The sequence below is a fragment of the Protopterus annectens genome, chromosome 16.part0, assembly GCF_019279795.1.
Source record: "Protopterus annectens isolate FY-2018-M chromosome 16.part0, PAN1.0, whole genome shotgun sequence".
NCBI lineage: Eukaryota > Metazoa > Chordata > Ceratodontiformes > Protopteridae > Protopterus > Protopterus annectens.
The window spans coordinates 29,642,061-29,660,296 of NC_056750.1; the positions used below are offsets into that span (position 1 = coordinate 29,642,061).

Below are 18,236 nucleotides of genomic sequence, written 5' to 3' on the forward strand. Positions count from 1 at the left end.
AGTCCATTCAAACCAACCAGCATTTAATTGGGACAAACTGTCTACCACCTCTGGCCTTGTGCTTTAAGTGTTAGAGGCATCCAGTCTTCTGCGTATATTTTAGCCTGCATAGTGACTAGTCTGAAGACAAGTGCTTCGTTGTCCTAGTTTGTAAGCAATAGCCTTATAGTCTGTAAACCATCCTGCTGGTCACCCTTTATTCTCTCCTTCCTAACAGACACTGACATTTACTCCTATTCTCAAACTATGTATTTCTCTTATTCTTCACTTCTTCAAGACTTGCTACTCCCATTATTTATATTCTCCTGTCTTTAGTGGAACTGTGTGCCTTTAAGGACGTCGTCCTTGGTCTCCCCACTTCTTTTCTTACTTCTCCTGACCTGAGACAATTTCAGCAAACTCAACATCAATTCAGTGCACTCAATGATCTCTTTAACGTCTTTTTACTTTCCTATGAAAGTGTCCCGGCAAGCAAATGGATATGTATGAAGCAGTGAAATCTGCAATTTGAACACCAGCCTGTGGGTTATATTTGTATGTAAATTATAAATATTATTGCAGCCTAAACAAAGAACTTTGTCCACTATAATACCTCCATTTTCTTAGACCATAGCAATCCCACTGGTACTCTCTCCTTTAACTGAGCTCAATTCATAGTTTTTAGCAGTCCATCTCTCTTCCTTAAGTTTATTTTTCTTCTTGTGTAAACACTTTTGAGTTCTCATTCAGTATTTTCCCGGAGCTGAACTACTGCATTCTGGCTTACTTTTTCATATTGTTTTGCTGGTCTGTTAGGGTTGAGGTAGGCTTTTGGACTTTGCATTTCAAAGCCCATAGAAGCCTCCTTACATTACACAGTTGTTCAGTCAAGTGCAAATTTTCTACTGTTATCACCATTAGTCAGGTCAAGGGGATATTAGACTAGTTCTCCTACTAGAGCAACAAAACAAAGATCTCTACTAGCACAGAGGCCTTTTAAATTGCATTGTTCCTAATACCCATCTCTTAGCAGATGTGTGGCCATTTACGTTAAGTCATTGATCGTTTTCTCTGTCTTGACAAGTTTTCAACCTGCATCGTTTGCCCTCGCTATTGCTCTGGCTCACTCTGCTCTCCTACCCCACTGCCAAATCCCACCCACCCCCTCTTACTCTACATTCATACTTCTATAGTACCACCCACATATTCCTCTAACCAATACTATTAGTTCCCTCCTGTATGAAAACAATCAATACAATTACCCCCATTAGTAACAGTCATGTTAGTTTACCACCCAAGACTCTCACAACATGTCTTAATCCTTGCCTCCTATAGGTTCATAGGTAGGTACTAGAATATTGGCCTTAGGGCCTATATACACCTAGCCAAAAAGGTACCCTGGCTTTCGCCACCAAAGACATTTTCCTATGCCCCTGTTGAGCAAAGCCACAGAAGTGATCCCCGGGGTGAATTTCCTATTTCCCATCCAATCATCAAGATTTTTCTTGAAGAGTGCTAATGAGGAGCTTTGTTTGATATAGATAGGTAGTTTGTTCCAGAGTATGGGAAGTCTCTGGGACAGGAATCTATCCCTCTAGCATGTTCTGTTTATTGTGGTGACAAGGTTTAGGTCCCTAGAGCATGTAGCTCGGAGGGTTTGGGATTTCTTTAAGTGGAGCATGTCTAACAAGCTCTGGGTTTGACATAGCTTTATATGTTAGGCAGAGATCGTCTCTGAGTAGGCGATATGCGACGGAGTAAAGCTGGAGTTTTTTGAGACCGTCTGTGTACAGCATCTGTTTGAGGCCAGTAATGCTCTTTCTGAGGTATTTATGCAGCCTTTCCAGTTGTTGTAGATGTCTTGTGAGGTACATACCAAAAGTGGCATTGTACTCTATAATGGGTCTAATGAGTGACAAGTAGAGGGGAATAATGACCTCTTTCTTCCTGGATGTGAAATCTTTGGTTATAAGATGTGCCACGTAGAAGGACTTTCTGACCACAATGGCAATGTGGTAGTCGAAGGTGAGGTGGCTGTCGACCTGGGTGCCCAGATCTCTTATGGCCCCTTCAGTGGGCTTCAACGTGGTAATTAGTGGGAACTGAGTTTTTTATAAATGTACAATTGCCTATGTAGTAAGTGATGGTTTAATAAAGATATTTCTTGTTTAAAAAAAAAAAAATAGACATTGAATGCTCTAGCAAAACATGTTAAATCCTTTGATGCTAGTCACAGGTTTAAATTTTCTGTTATACAACTTTTACAAATAGGTTTGAAAGGTGGAAACTGTGTTAAGAGGACAGAGAGTGTGCAGAGTTTAAATGAAAGTTAGAATTACGAGCAGATACAGGATCAAGTTTGAATGATAGTGTTCCTTTAAAACCCTGTCCTTAAAGTACGTGACTTATTCCACTGATGTAATGTTTCTATTGGCTTATTTAAAATGTGTTTTTGTTTGTTTTATGTGGTCTGAATAAGCTCCATTAATGGTATGAAAGCACTTACCTTATTTAAATAAAATCCTTATTTATTTATTTATTTTTTGGTCGTGTTAGAAGGTCTGTTCTTTTTGCTTTTTTGATGTTATAAAGTTTCTGGAATACATATTATTTACAAAAGACAGAAAGGAGAGACCTGGAAGTGGGCTGACAAGCTATGCAGGATTCAGACGGAATAAGCATTAGCTTCTCTAACACAAGATTGCAATCCTAAGGAGAGGACACCAGTTTTGTTGAAGGCCTCTTATGCAAAACCCCTTTCGAGAACTTTTTGACAGGACACTGCCTTGAAAGAGGAAGCTCCATGGGCAGACATGCTGAAATGGACAAAAAATTAACCTTGACTGAGGAGTAAAAAAAGCTATTGGATAGTAACTCACACAAATATTGTAAAACCAGAGAACAACTAGCCCTGAATGGGTGGTGGCGATGATACTGGCTCCAACTAGAAAATCTTTTCTATTTGTTAGTATATGATTTTCTAGCAGCAGGCTTTTAAAACAGGTGGGTTGGGTTTTGATGGTTCTGGTGATGCTGGTGTGGTCCCCGTTTTGGAATGAGATGGATGGACTGAGTGGGGAGAGTTGGCTTAGGATGAGTTTCGGAGGCTACTAAGAAGTCAGGATGGAAGGAGGGATCAGGGTTGGGATGACTATCTCAACATAGTGGTGAGAGAGAGAAAGAAAGAAAAAAGGACATGTTTGATAAGCTTTTTTGGTTTAACTGTAGGAGTTAGCTTTATTTTGGTGTGGTAGACATGACGGTTTAATAATATGATATTGAAGTAAAGACTGGGTGAGTCTTTCTATATACTGTAAGAGATCAGTAGTGACGAAGGATGATCTGAATGTCAGATGTGGAGAACACAGTGGGAGAAATGTGCACAAGATTGATTTATGTATGGTAAGTTCTAAGGATGCAGTAATATTTAGGAGAAGCATGGTATGTAGCTTTGTAGAGAGATAAGTCAGAGAAATGGGAGCTAGAACACTGGGGTATGAATATACAAGCAGTAGGAGTAAATAGCTCAGTGAGGTAGATGGTGTAAGTTGTGGTCACTGTGGTTAGTTAGCAAAAATAAGAGAGGAAAATGGAGTGCTTAAATGCAGACTGATGGGTTAGGAAGTGTGTGTATTCTTGTGCCCAGGGTATGTCTATTTTTCTTTGCAGGCCTTTAAGAGTGGTAGGTAATAGGCAGAGTTCTGGGTGGAGAACAGGTCCTACAAATATAATGCCACAAGGGGTGGCAGTGGAATCAGACATAGGAAGGAAGGGTAGCGGGAACATCTCCATCACCAGCACGATGACTCTATCTGTTATACTGTCAGTATGGAAGGGAAAAGTCAATAGGACAATGGTTTGGAGAAAAATCCAAGAAAATATAACTGGAGGAAAATGCTGCATGAAAATAGCAGGATACCAGAATATTGCAGGAAGCTGAAAAGACAAAAGGATGAAAAGATTTATTCAAGAGATCAGTCAATAGAAAAAAAAATAGGCGAGTTAATGCAGCCAGTTTGAGTAAAGGGAGGAGTGACAAAGCACCAGCCTGCCTCTTTCTTCGGGGAAAAAGGATGAAGCAGATCTGGGAAGCATATTCTGCACCACTTTCAGATGGAAACCAGCGATGAGGTGGAAGCACAACCTTCTGAGAGGCTATATCACTCAAGGAAACGTGTTGTGCTCTTACATAAAACCCTTTCACATTCACCCCTTGCGCTAATACGGACATGTGCAAGGAAAATGTGAGGACTATGCAGAAAGACTCTGTTAGCTACCAGAACATCAGATTCCCTGCACTCATGCTCTCACTCTACTACAAGGAATGGGTGACAAGTGACATGAGGAACAGCTCTGATTGTCAGCAGGCTGAAAGCAGCTTAAGTGTATCAAACAATGTATGCATCTTCCCAACACAATTTGAAAAAAAAAAATAGTACAGTTTGTTTCAGTTTATTGCACAGATGGGATGGTTTAAGGATGCAAACGACATATTGCATTAATCCTGTCCTAAAACACAGTTAGGTTTTCCACAGCCAAATTTTAGCATCTTAGAAAAGAACGCTGACAAAGAACAGCTCATCCTTGACTCAGTTTCTGAATATAAATACAACAGTTTAAAGTGTATTCTCGCACTAGGTGACTTACTTTTTAGCACCATCCTATGCTGCCCATAGAGCATAAGCATTTTCACCTAATCGGTGAACGTTTTCCTCTAGAAAATATTACATTTTTGCACTCATTAAATTTATTTTCCCTGCAATGATGCCACTGAAAGTTAAAATATCTTTAACCTCAGTGACATCAACTCAAGTCTATGGACAAACCTTAACTGACGTCATTGAAGGAAATTTGAAATTTATTTGGGCCATGGTTTGACTAAAAAGTTAACAAAGCTTTTTATTTAAAACACGACCCAAATAAATACAAAATAAGAAAGTCCTATGTGGCACATCTCATTACCAAGGGTTTTGCATCCAGGAAGAGGTCATAGTCTCTCTCTACTCTTCCCTCATTAGACCAACCATTGAGTATAATGCACCATTTGGCATGTACCTCACTAGACACCTGCAAAAGCTTGAGAGGCCACAGAAGTACCTCACGAAGAGGATCCTAGGCATTAAACACATGTCCTACATGGACAGGCTCAAAAGATTCCAGCTATTCTCTGCCTCATATCGCCTACTTAGAGGCAATCTTTGCTTGACTTACAAAGCCATGTCTGAACCAACTCTGTTAGAAATGCTACAGCTAATGAAATCCCAATCCCTCCACACCACATGCTCCAGAGACCTCAACCTCATTACCACAATCAACAGAACATGCTGGAGGGAAAGATTTCTCACCCAGCGACTGCCCATACTCTGGAACAGGCTTCCCATACATGTCAAGCAGAGACCTCACTGTCCCTCTCCAAGAGAAATCTTGATGAGTGGATGGGTAACAGAAAGTTCACCCCAGGGATCACTCCAGTGGCTCGACTTGATAGAGGCACTGGGAGCCAACGTCAGGCGGCACGATGCCAGGGCACTTCTATGGGCTAGGCTTATAAAGGCTCCAGGGCCATTAGTCTAGTACACACCTATGAACCTATAACCAGTGTAAAATGCATCATGCCACTTAACTTACAATACACTTTTAAAGTGTGACAATGCACTCTGATAACAGAAGCACACCGTCTTACACAAGACTGAGGGGCACATTTCTAAAGACCTGCTCTCGGTCTAAGTTACTTGCTCCAGTATAAGGCCTATCTATAAAGCAGGCTTTACTTCTTCTCAGTGTATGTGACTTACTCTGGTGTAAAGCCTATCTATAGTAAAGAAGGCTTACATCATAAGTCTGCAGTGAATTTTTAAAAAGTCGCCAATTCATTACACTCCCAAAAAACATTTCACCAATTACCTCTTTCTTCCCTATCACACATCCAATACTTGCAATCTACCTGAAGAAAACTTATTTGGAGTCTGCTTGGGGTATAAAAATACCTATGCTAACACTTTGAAACAGAAGTCCTAAATCTTCAAGACTTTATTGTATATTTGGGAACCATACAAATATCCCCCATTGTTTCTTTAAGAATTGGTTATCCAGTCTGTCTTTCCAATTGTTTCTAACCTCCGCTGATGGATTCCCATCTTTTTTTAACTGCAGCTTCAAAAATCAGAGTTTGAAATGAAGAAAAAGCTGTCCGAGTACAAGGCTTCTCAAGATCAGACACAACCATATACCTTCTGTTGAACGAGAGAAACTGTAAGGAAATAACTACATTAATTTTATGAAAGCACAAATAAGAAACTGGACTGGTGTTCAAAGCAGGAATTGTTAACTGAAATGGCACATCCAGTATATGACCCAAATGTGGCCATTAGAAATCAGCCAAGGACTATATTAGTAAAGATGCAATGGTACCAGGAGAAGAATTGATCCTGTCAAACTGTGGCAGAAGGACAAAGTATTAAAATCTGGAGAGAGCATAGTGTTTGTAGAAAATTATTATTCATGCCACACTAGGCAGAAGAGAATTAAATTTACCCAGCCATCAGGAAATATTGAGAGGCAGGTGTGAGATTCAAGCTGCTTTATCTAGCAGTCTTCACATTTTTTTTCCTGGTGGATCAAAGACATTTTTTGATGCAGAACTTGCTAATAAGGAAATAAAAAGGTTTATCCAACAAAAAAGTGAGCCAGCGAGCAGAAGGGGGCTCTGCTTCTCATTCTTCTGACAGTAAAGTTCACAGAGGGACATCACCAGTGAAACACTTTCCAACATTTCAAAGAAAAATACTTACACAGAAAAAAACAAGCACAGGAGAAGAATCAGGAGCATCTTGGACTTGAACCAGAGTCTGATGTTGGGAGATGGAGATGAACAGGAAGAAGACCAACAACACTGAAATTAGCGAATAAATGGAAGACTATGAAACATTAAATCACATTCGTGAAACATGGCTTCGCAAGAAAAAAATGGCTGAAATAGACTGCATTTTTGTTCACTTTGTTAAACTTGTGGGTAGACTGTAAAGCATAAACTCCACTTTATGCTATTATTGTTTAGAATGACACTAAGTGGGGGAAAGTAACCATAAGTAAAACATTTTTGTTAGCTGAATAATATATTTTGTGATACAAACTGTATGTTATACACTATAAAGCAAGTTTGTGTAGTTCATATGTAGGTACTAGGCTAATCGGCCCTGGGTCCTATACAAGCCCAGCCAAAAAAGTACCCTGGCTTTTGCCACCCAAGAAAATTATTTTCCTGTGCCACTGTTGAGCAGAGCCACAGAGGAGTTTAAACATATTAAAGTAAACAAGTACTTTTTTAGATGTAAGAAACAGTCTTTACATTATAACAGAAAAAAGGCGTGACAAAATTAAGTTAGATGTTAGTGTGCTCTCATCTCAAGCTGCCAGGGTGAAGTGGGGTGTAAAAGTGCACGATTTACATTATATATAGAACTGAGATATTTTCACTTGTTTATACAAGGCTGAATATCTAGATAAATACCTTTGGTTTAAGCTATAAACAAGCTTTTTTGTAAGCAAGCAGGCTTTAAAATAAGACAAAATTATGAAAGCCATGAAAATACTTTCTTACATCTGTAAAATATTAGCTTTGTTTCCATTAGTACAGTAGAGGGTTGATTATCTGAACTAAATGGGACCTAGGGTAGTTTGGATGATCAAACTGTTCTGATAAGCAAACATATAATTGAACTAGATAAAAACTTCTAAAATCCTGTTTTTTTTCTGCACACAGGGAATATACTCTTCAACCATTCGGCAATTCCAGTGAAAAATAAAGAATATTCTGCGCACACAAACTGGCTATAAGTTAAAAAAAAAACACGCATAGGCGAATATGTATAACGTTTACGTATTCCGACTTTATGATTTTTCCTAGCTGAAAACTTTGGAAGGCTGTGTTCGGATAACTGACGTTTCAGATAATCGACTCTCTACTGTAAATGTTCAGTGGGAGTCAAGAGGTCTGCAGCTGAAGGCAGCTATACATTCTTTTCTAAGTGAGAGTAAACCTTGGTTCTAGTTTATTGTCAACATTGAAGTAACACCCCAACACCATGTGCAAAAATGGGGAAAAGCGGATGAATTTACAAATATTCACTGCCGACTACTTTTTCGTGGAGACAAGATGTTTGCAGGCGCAAACAATTAATCTCGAGAGTTCTAAGCATCCTTTGCTGAGGGAAATGCAAACTGTAAATGTACAATGGCAAGCAGTCTGTTGAAAAATAGTTTGAAATTATGGGAAGTGAATAAAACATAGCAGCCTCCCAAGTAGCCTTAATACTTTAATGCATTTAATAGAACAGTGTGCAATTTAAGGTTTATTAAAAGATAATCAATGTACTTTTTCTTAAGACTAAAAGTTAATATTTTCTGAAAGCATGCAAGCTGTTTTTCATATACTAGAGGGGAATGCAGAGAAGAAAAGAACACAGAACATTTAGTGCAAGTGGGAACACAGGCTGTAGCATGCAATTTTGCATCAGTAGCCTTACTTTTAGGTTAGATAATGCCTGTGGGTACAGCTGTTGATTTGGGCCAAGTTTTCCTATCTGAAGGGTTCATTTCTTTCATTTGTTTAAAGCCGTACACAGTTTTGTGTGTTTATTCAAAGACTTGTAAAACTTGATATAGGTTCAAATAGAGATGAGAAAAAAACAAATCCATAAAAGATCATTAGTATGTGCGTGGAACACAAAAGCTGGAAATACACATTAAAAACTGTCATGTAAAATAGGTGGGAACAATAACTATTTATCGTCTACCCCTGGTATATTTCCGTTGTACTCTATCCAGTTTACTCATGCTTAGGGTTTCCATACTGTTATTCCATACTCAAGTTTGGGTCTAACGTAACTAACAAACAATGACTTCATTATTTTTGATTTCCTAGACTTTATAAATCTTTTTATACAACCTATAGTTCTATAACTATCATTAACCAATTGGTTGATATGATTAGAAAAACTCATAGCTGAATCTACCCATATACCCAAGTCCTTAAATGAGTCTACAGTTTCAATCACTGTGTGGTGTATTACATATTCACCTTTCAATTTATGCCTACCAAATCACATATCCTTAGTTTTTGATGTATTTATCAGTATATTCTTCTCCTGTGCCCAAATGGTCAATTTAGTCAAGTTATTTTGCAGACATGCCTTACCTGTAACATGTGTAATTAGTTTACTCAATTTCAGGTCCTATGCATATAGACTGTAGAATACCTCAGATGAAAAAGTTAGGTCTGGAAGATACAATTTAAACAAGTAAGGGCCTAGGACAGAGCCCTGTGGGACACCCTGACTGTAACCAAAAATTTTGCCTCTCCAGCTGCTGTATGATACTTGCCAGGTCCTATTTGTAAGCAATGCAGCTATCCTTCTTATCAAGAGTACATCAATATCTAGTTTCACTATTTTTTGATCAGTGTTATGTGTATTTCATTCATAGCTGTTATTATATTGTTATAGAACATCATGTTACAGGTGGTAATAGATCTGTTTTCAACACATGCATGCTGATATACGGTTTCAAGTCCCAGCCTATCCAGTTCTGACAATAACTTATCCAATAATACCTTCTCAATTAATTTTTCCACAACATGAAAGTAGACATAGATCTATACAACTCTGGATTTGTCCTATTCCCCTTTCCCTTAAAACAGGTTTAAATTAGTGCATGTTTCCAATATTGAGTAATCTCCCCATATTTATATGACCTAGTGAATAATAAATATAATGGTATTGTAAGTTCTTGCTGAAGTGTTATCAGGCCATTGTTACGAATTCCGTCTCCTCCCTGTGTTGTGTTTGGATCCAGTTTGTGCAGTTCTTTTTCAATGTAATTTAATTCCAGTATCTGTGGTTACCTGGATGTCACTGGACCACTTACCACCCCTTTTGTGGAGCCAAACTGTTTTGCATAAGATTCTATAAATATATGTATAATCTGTTGTGTCTGAGAATACATTTTAGAATATCAATGTCTTTAGTCCTTCCACATCTTATGTTATCTATAAAAAGGTTTCCTATTATGCTCAATATTTTTATATAAATGTTCTTCAACATTTTCTTGATCTTGTCTCACACTATGCTTAATCTGTTTGTCCAGCTTGTTTACTTCAGTTTTCAAAGTTGTAGTTCAACCTCTCTTCCATTTCTTATATTTATTGTCTCTCACCTTAATCAGATATCTTGTCCTTATGGAAATATATCCGCCTGATGTTAAACATTTTTTTGATTTTTTGCACTCAAACAATTTCTCTTTCAAAACTTTCCAGGTTCCATCTGCAGCTTTTCCACTGAACACCTCACTCCAGTTAGTTTTACATAGTGACTGTTTTGCTTCCATATAATCTGTAATTAACATTGTGCATTGGCTTAGATTTCAGTTTGGCAGAATTATCTAGAACAAATTAACCTTTATAACCCCATGATCACTACACATCAATGGTGGTAAAACTTGACTTGAAATTACAGTATTTTCTTTGGGAAAACAATGTCTAGTATGTTCTGTCCACTGGTAGTTTTTTTTTTACAATCTGAAGCAATTGTTGTTCCTGAATATACACTGTGAATAATTTCCTTACTAATGTTGTAGAATCAATATTATTCCAGTCCGTTTCTGGTAAATTTAAGTTCCCAGCTAATATTACTCTTCCCTCCTGCGTTTCATGTAAGAAATGTATGAATTCCTCTAGGTCATCTGTACTTGACTTTGGTGGTCTATACACTCCAAGAATTGTTATATATTCCAGGGTTGTCTCCACCTGACTTTTATTACACTGTCTGTTACAATGGTAGATTTGTGGTAGTAAGGATCTATTAGCAAGGAAGGAGGATTACACCGGTACATATTTATATTGAGAATATAAGGGACAAAGGGGAAGGGGACTAATATTAATTGCTAGGGTGCTCCAATAGTGACAGAAGAAGAAAAAGACAATAAAGGTAAATTTGTGGTAGTAAGGGTCTATTAGCAAGGAAGGAGGATTACACTGGTACATATTTATATCGAGAATATAAGGGACAAAGGAGAAGGGGACTAATTATACTAACTGCTAGGGTGCTCCAATTGAAGAAAAAGACAATAAAGATAGATTTGTGGTAGTAAGGACCTATTAGCAGGGAAGGTGGATTACACTGGCAAGCATTTATGTTCCAAAAAAACTGCTATTATGGAAATTAAGAAAATTTTAGGAGAAATAATCAACTTTCAGCAGGGACTAGACAAAACTGAGAAACTGGAAGCACTTGATTATGGACAAGGATAGTAAGATACAAGGAGTGAAAATGTCGTTAATCCCTTTTGCTTTATTTTTAACGATAAGAGAAGAAGTTGTGGATGATGATTAATACAGAGTTGAAGGAATTTGGGAGGGATAGAGAGCAAGTGTTAAATGGGATAAGCGGACTCTCCCCACAGAAAGAGGTGGTTTAAGATTATCTCATTTAAACAGATACTTCTAAGTGATGCAGTTAAGGCTCAATTAAATAACACGTGTAGGAAGTTGTAAGTAAAAGTGGAAAAAGATGAAGAAACACAGGTAGTTTCAGAAAGAAAGAAAAGGTAGGATTTTGGCTGCAGGTCCTTACGGAAAATAATACTCATTCAGAATATTATATTCATAAAGTAATAGAAAGTACTGTCAAAACTAAACCAATACAGAAATGGAGAAAGGGAATTTTAACAAACAAGAATGACTACAAGCAGGGGTGTAAAAAATAGACAGAAGCTGTCTGGAATTTACACAATGAAATTAGCAAATGAACCAAGGTACTAAGAGTAAATAAACAGACAGAGGAAGGTAAAATAGTAGGATGAGGCCAAACTGAATTTTGGACCAAGGAGTTGCAAATGGCCTTTCATACAAGGGATGGATAACATAATACAGGCAAAGAGAAAGAAATGAGAGTGTAACAAGCAGACCAACCAGCTCTTACAGAATTTTTACTTGAGTCTAAAACAGAAGCTACTTTACAAAAAAATAATTAGTACAGTATATGAAACATTAGATGAAAACTATGAGAGACAGAGGAGGTTAGAAACAACTGGGAACAGAGAATGAGATGGCAATTTACAAAAGAAACAATGGGACGACATATACAGAGCATTCAAGTATGCAACAAAGTCCACAATATTTAGAATTTTCAGGCATGCTTGCATAGGTATTTTTACATCCAGAGCAGACTTCAAATGATTCCCGCTCCCCCAGTGAGGCAGACAGCAAATGTTGGAGGCATGATGGGAAAGACAGACAACTTGGTAACATGTTTTTTAGAAATATTTGGCAGATAAAAAAAAAAACTCAAGTGAGTAGTTTTTCAGAGATGTTAGGAGAACAAATGGTTGTAACTAAGAAAATGATTCTTTTAGCTGGGACAGACATAATAAGGCTACTAAGTTTAATGCTATGGGCTGCCAAAAAAAAAGCAATAAACTGGAAAATGGAAATCAAAATGTAAACAAACTGCAACTGAAGCACTGAGTATTGTAAATGAGATAAAAGAATTGGCGGTGGGATCTTTAGAAAAGGGAAGAAGCAAATTACATAGGAATACATGGTCAGGATGAGAAGTAAGGTTTAAGTAAAGGCAGGAATTGAGCAATTTATGTAATGCCAGAATAAAAAGTTGTTATAAAGAAAACATCTCTATACTGCATGAAAATTACAATGAAATTGTCGCCAAGACTTGTTTTCCTTTTCTAATTTGTTTGTACTCGTATCATATCTGATAATGGGATGATTTAATACAGACATTTAAAAAATGCATGAGATATTGGTAGCCACAATTATTTTAATTTATCTCTCAGTTTATGAATTATCAATTCAGTTCTTCTTTTGGCTTTTACCGGTTAGGGGTCGCCACAGCAGAACTCCGGTCCGCTAATGATTGGCAGTAGATTTTTCCGGTGCCGTATTAAATATTGTACATAATATAAAAAAATTGGATTTATTTTGATAATAAGACAGAGATTTTTAACACCTAAGATGCCATCATCTCAACCAGCAGAAATCTTAGCTTAACATCTCATTTCAGAGACAACCTTAACAGTGCAACATATTTCTAATGCTGCAAAAGTACTGAGTTAGTACTGGAATCTGAATCCAGTCATCTAGTGTGGGGACAGCACTCACAGACTTCTATCTCATATTCTGCACATTGCAATTCATGAGGAAAAACATTCACACATTCTACACAAAACAAGACTTTCCTCCCAAGGTGAGCTATGATTTGGAACAAGTCTACTCCGTCATACAGAAATGAATCCACACAGTGGAGGTCACTCGACAGATCCTACTACATCAGTTCAACAACCTGTAGTACAGCAAATATTCCACTCTAAATGGACACAGCAGTCAAGGTCCTTAGTACCAAGGTTGAAACTCTATCTCCTTTGACCACCATGTGGCAACAGTAGTTCGTAAATCCTTCCATCTAGCCAGTCTAGTTTCAAAAGCATCTCATCTAGGGCAAAATAAGTTAACATCCCTTCAAACACATCCTTGATTAGACAACATCCCATTCTCCATATATCTAAAAAGCTAGAAAGGCCCACAAGATAACTTACTGGTTAGATTACTGGTCTAAAAAGCCTTAGCTGCCAACACAAGCTCATATCCCTAGCCCTACTCTCTGCATCTTATAGATTCACAAGAGTAAATCCATGCCTTGTATTTCAGGCCATTGGAGACACTGCCCTACTAAATCTATTACTGAAACTTCATAATACTCAGACCAAGAATTTAAACCTCCACCAACACGTTGCGGGGAAGAGACTAACCACCAGGTGATGACACCACCTCTTGAACAAGCTGCTTTTACGTGTTAAGCAAAGTGACTCAAACATTTCCTTCTAAAGAAAAACCTACACAACTGGAACTGCAGCAAGAAATTCATCCCTAGCCGGACATTTGCTGCCCTCTTAGAAGCACAAGGTACACGTTTTTAAACGCAGCTTTACTAAACTTGCAGTTTATAGGTTCATAGGTTGGTGCTAGGCTATCAGCTCTAGGACCTATACAAGCCTAGCCATAACAATTCCCTGGCTATTTCTTCCTACAGTATTTACTTCTCTGGACCCCTGTCTAGCAGGGCGACTGACGTGATCAAATTTATTAGAAAACCATCACTATCACCATATTATAATCATATCCTTACTGAATTTACATATTTTTCGTATCTTTAACACTTCAAACTTTACAATATTCTACATGAGGATTCATTAGTCTTATTTTAAGCACCTTTATTACTCTTGCATTAGACTGTGACATTGTCTTTTTTTCTATTATTGTTTATGAATCAAACCATTGCATTTTCCATTTTTATGCACATATATATATATATATATATATATATATATGCTTTAACAATTATTCACTCCAACATTACATAAACCACTCATGTCCTGCCTTTCCTTAAACTTCACTCCTCCTCCTGAACATTAGTCTGCATGTAATGATCCTGTGAATTTATTTCTACAGTTCGCACTTTCCATTTTCTAAAAAATCCACATCCAATTCCGTTACCTCCTTTGCAACATTCAATACTTCAGTTTCAGTTGGTTTAGACAGAGTTCCATTTTCTAGTCATTGGAAACACTTTATCTATTGTCTTTGGGCAATTTAGATCCTAAATCCCAGCTCAAAAGTATCATTTCTTTAGTTACAACCATTTGCCCCCTAAACATTTCTGACAAAGTACTATGAACGGAATTTTTCAAATCGGCCAACTCATTACACTCTTAAAAAGCATGTTATCCAATTTACAATGTATATCCTCTCACATATCCAGTATTTATCATCTACCTGAGGAAAGTTCTCAAGTCTACTTGGAGTTTTAAAATAGCTATGCATATACTTCCAAGCAAATTCTAAACTTTCCGGATTTTATTGCATATTTTGGATCCATACAGGTGTCTTCCAATTATTCTTTTGTAACTTGCCTTTCCAGTGTCTCCTCCCAATCTTGTCTTCTCTAACCACTTCTGATTGATTCTTATAGTTATCATATGATGTATTTATTTATTTATTTTTTAACAGCAACTTCTGGGCCCAATTAACACCTCTACTGGAGCAGGGTTTTCACTTAGCATCCCCCATCCCTTTCTCTTCGCCTATACCCTTATCAGTCCCTGGTAGAGAAGGAGGTCTTATCTTGCATTCAAAATTCTGTTGAACCTCCTCCCAAGCCACTACCTTTTCTCTCTCAATAGTATTTCTGAGCAACTTTTAATCCTCGCCAACATTCCATTCTTCTCCATTGTGAAGGTAATGGCCCCACACATTCCACTTACAGGCATGCATTTTGTTCTTTGCAAATGCTTTATTTTTTACAACACCAAACAGATTTCCATGGTACATCTGGCACTTGATTTCCATTTTCTGGCAATCATTTTTTGACTGCTTATATACAAGTATACAAGGTCTCCTTATGTCCTGACATTCTAGCTCCCCTACTCCAATTTAGCAACTTCCATCTATTCACCCAGCACCTGCCTTAGGGCATTCTGCAATACTTTGCTAAACTCTATTACTTCTTCACACTTCCAAAAACCATGTTTCCAGTTCCCCCTTCACTCTCTGCACACCTCTAGCAGCTACTCTGAACCTGATAGAAGATCTATTGCACTCTACTTAGGGTATAAAAATATCTATATAAGCACTTCCAAGCAAGTATCTTAAACCATCTTGACTTTGTCACATATTTTAAGCACTGCACACTCCCTCCAATGGAGTCTCTGTAATTTATCCACCCAATCTTTTTGCCTAATCCTCTCAGAATTCCTCTATCAGATTTTTTACAAATTAATATGTGCAGTTCTGTACACCCTACTAATTATCCCTCCTATCTGTCCTCAGTTCCACCAAGGGCAGCCATTCCCCAATCACTTCTCTTGCTCAAGCTATATTTTGCTATTATTCCCAGACAGAAACTTATCCTGAACATGTAACCCAAACAATTCTTTTGCTTCCTCCAATACTCAGTTCATCCACCCCTTAAGAAATCTGCTTCTTTCAATACCTCAGTTACCAAAGTTCCTCCAGCTATTTTCCACGGTTTCTTGCATACTTTCTACCTCCTTTCTCTGGGGATCATTTTGTTAAAATCTCCTTACTCCATTCCATCACTAGCTTATTTTTCAGTATGCTGACACTTTATACACATTTTGTTTCATTCACCCAATTATTTTTGTTCTCTCTCAATATCTGCTTCCAAAAAAAACCCTTGCTATGTCTTGTAATCCCTCCTTGACTCATCTGCATATCTTTCCCTTGCAGTTTATGTTCTCAGACTTAATTGCATAGTCTTAAAGTACCGAGTTACATCAGACATCACGTTACCTTACCCTATAACCAGGATCATCTTATCCTACTTAACCTAAGCCTCTTTCCTTCCCAAATAAAGTTATTCAATACCCTATGTATTTCTTGCCATAACTTATCATCCAGTTGATAGAAGTATGCCTGGAAAGCATGCAGAATCAGGTGGCTCAAAAAATGTTCACTGCCCGTATCTTACTATCCAGATCCACAATCAACAAACTACTGGTCCCCTAAGTTTTGGCTTGTCACCTGCTTAGTTTCCTCCCACATCTTCTTTGACACTACTAGTAACTCTTTCCTAAACCATACTATAAGGCATTTCATTTTTACGCTCCCAAAGCTACAGGGATTGCTGCACTAATTCATGCATGGGAACACAATGTACACATATGGCTTTTGTTTTATCTACATTTATTTTATAACCTCAAACCATTTGGAATTGTCTTCACAATTCCACAAACAGTGACACCTTGTTCTAGATTTGTCAGAAATATTATAATGTCATCAGGAAGCAAAGCTATTCTTTCCTGTCTCACCTTCCACTCATACCCCTGGATGATTGTACCTCTCATTTTTGTTGTTAACTGCTCTATTCATGTTGCAAATAGCAAAGGGGGCCTGCCCTGTTCCTGTAGGCAAGTTCAGACACAATGCCCCCCACACTGACACTTTTACCCTTTCTTCTGACACTGCCAATTTCTGTTATTAATTACATTTATTTCAATAGGAAATCCAAACTGAACCATTAGCCTAGACAAAATTTTTTAACTAACCCTTTCAAAAGCTTTCTCTGCATCAAAGCCTACCAGCAGTTATGGCATTTTATCCACCACTTCCTTTTAAATCATCAGAGCTTTAATAATATTGTCAAATGTCTGCCTCCTCTCTAAACATCCACACTTTTACGGGTCTATCAATTTAAGCAACAAGCTTTCAACCCTTACGTTAATATAAATATAACTCCATAGTAGTTGTGATTTAATACTGAAATTGGTGTACGAGTAAGGATCCTTTAACCTCTTACACTAAAACCACCACCAATTAAATAATTTACTCTATATTCTTATTAGGATCTTCCTCCAACTTCCAGACCTCCAAGTATACACCTGAAGCCCGACAGCCCGACACCATTTTATTTCTTCCTACTTATTTGCAATTAACTGTTGAGCACAAAGACCACTAAGTTTCCCTATAAAATTCTCCCAACAAAATTCTACCCTGGTTGCATCATTTATCCACTTTATAAAGGCTTTTATAAAATACCAAACATATTTATCTAAATTCCTCAGGGTCTTTTCTTGCTTTCCTGGACTTAGGATCTCTCAGCTTTATTGCTGCTTTGTCTACTTACTTCCTTAACCTCTGTGATAAAAGATATTTGTGCTCTGGGATTATAGTCAAAGAATAACTACACAAGAACTACTTTTATATGCTTGTGCATACTCCACCAAATATTCCTTGATATGATCCCTGGCACTTCTCAATTCAGCTTTATTGCTGCTTCGTCTATCTACTTCCTTAACCTCTGTGATAAAAGATATTTCTGCTCTGGGATTACAGTCAAAGAATAACTACACAAGAACTACTTTTATATGCTTGTGCATACTCCACCAAATATTCCTTGATATGATCCCTGGCACTTCTCAGTTCTTCCCCCTCCTCATCAGTGAGGCTCTCTAAATTATTCTGAAGTGCTTTAACCCTTGCCAACTTTTGCAGTATTTTATTACCATTTTCCAACATTTCTCTTTCCTTTACTTCAACCACAGCTCCAAAATCTCATTCTACTATTTCACAAGTACTAGCTATTTCTTCTGGCCAATATTCTATATTTCCATCTACTTACAGAATCGTATCTGCTATCCACTTCTGAAACATCTGTCTTCTGAATAAATAA

General features: G+C 37.5%; 1 protein-coding gene across 5 annotated transcripts in view; it reads right to left on the reverse strand.

Moving 5' to 3' along the window:
• The window catches only part of SETX (senataxin), a 2,451,437-nt gene that overhangs the window by 2,431,320 nt on the left and 1,881 nt on the right, over window positions 1-18,236 (reverse strand). The window lies entirely within an intron of this gene.